The sequence below is a fragment of the Austrofundulus limnaeus genome, unplaced genomic scaffold (genome assembly GCF_001266775.1).
Source record: "Austrofundulus limnaeus strain Quisiro unplaced genomic scaffold, Austrofundulus_limnaeus-1.0 Scaffold97, whole genome shotgun sequence".
In the NCBI taxonomy this organism is placed as follows: domain Eukaryota; kingdom Metazoa; phylum Chordata; class Actinopteri; order Cyprinodontiformes; family Rivulidae; genus Austrofundulus; species Austrofundulus limnaeus.
Window position 1 is genome coordinate 102,877 of NW_013952499.1, and position 1,309 is coordinate 104,185.

Below are 1,309 nucleotides of genomic sequence, written 5' to 3' on the forward strand. Positions count from 1 at the left end.
ATTAGGAAGTGACCTCCCCAAAAAATGCAGAAATGACTTTATTGTATTAAAATAATTAATTTATGTTAAATTGAAGCTGTTTCAGTTTATATACCAAACTTTTTCCCCAAAATAAAAATCTATCTGAGGGCTGTGGCCAAATACAATAATATAATTCATGAAATACAAATACTTCTTAAGTTCAGTCCTTTTATTTTTAATGATTGTCCTGATGGAGTGTGACATGATTTGTTTGTGTACAAAGGAATACGGTATCAGAATTTTATATATTTATACTTCTCATTAAACCACAATTAAATTCACTAGGAGGCACAATTTATATGGATAGTATTTATTTTTTACAGTAAGTAGCTGAAATGAAAACAAGAAAAAATTTAAATAAAAGTAACAACTTTCTACTTCTTGCCTTTGTAAAAATGTAAGGAGTAGAAAGTACAGATAACTGTGTGAAAATAATTACTCAAGTAAAGTACAGATACCCAAAAATTCTACTTAAATACAGTAACAAAGTATTTGTACTTAGTTACTTTACAACTCTGCCAGAATCTGACTGCATGGTTCATTCAAATAGAATGCTCAACTGGGTTGCCAGATAAGAAGTAATCACTGCTGGACATGGTTCTGATAATCAGATAATAAAGGATCTAATTTTAAGTTAAGCAGATTAGCTTTTTCACTAACTTTAAAAATTGTTATCGGACCAAATAACTTCTACTAATTTAGGTTTTGCCAACTTTAAGTTTGTTAACAGCTAACTGACGAGCTAACATCAACAGGTTTGTTAGTTTTTCTGTGTCTAAATTGTATTATATTTTTAAAAAACTTTATTGTTTATCGTATAAAGACCCTAAAACTATGAAATAAATTATTGTATCTCTGGCAACATTAGCACTAAATGTAAACAAAGCCCTTTAGTCTGTATTGGGCTTTTATTTGTGACCTGTTTTTTGTCACTTCAACATATCTGTTGGTAAACATTGTTTACAATTTTGTTTTATTTAGRGGCACAGTCATCATTAAGTAAATTAACACTTCTATTACTTTAGAGAATTTTCAAAATGTAAAAAAAAAATGCATCATTTTGCATTTGATCCATTAAGCACCTTTGTCAAAATATAGGTATTTATGAAATAGAAAACTAAATGGGAACTGATGCAGAGCTAAACCACTAGATGGAGGGCTTGTGAACTCCAGAAGACCTACATAAAACACGAGACACAAAAATAACCCCTATTTCAACAAAATTTGCGTGAAATGTAAATAACAAATGCAACAATTTGCAAAAACATAATGCAGCATGGTAAACATG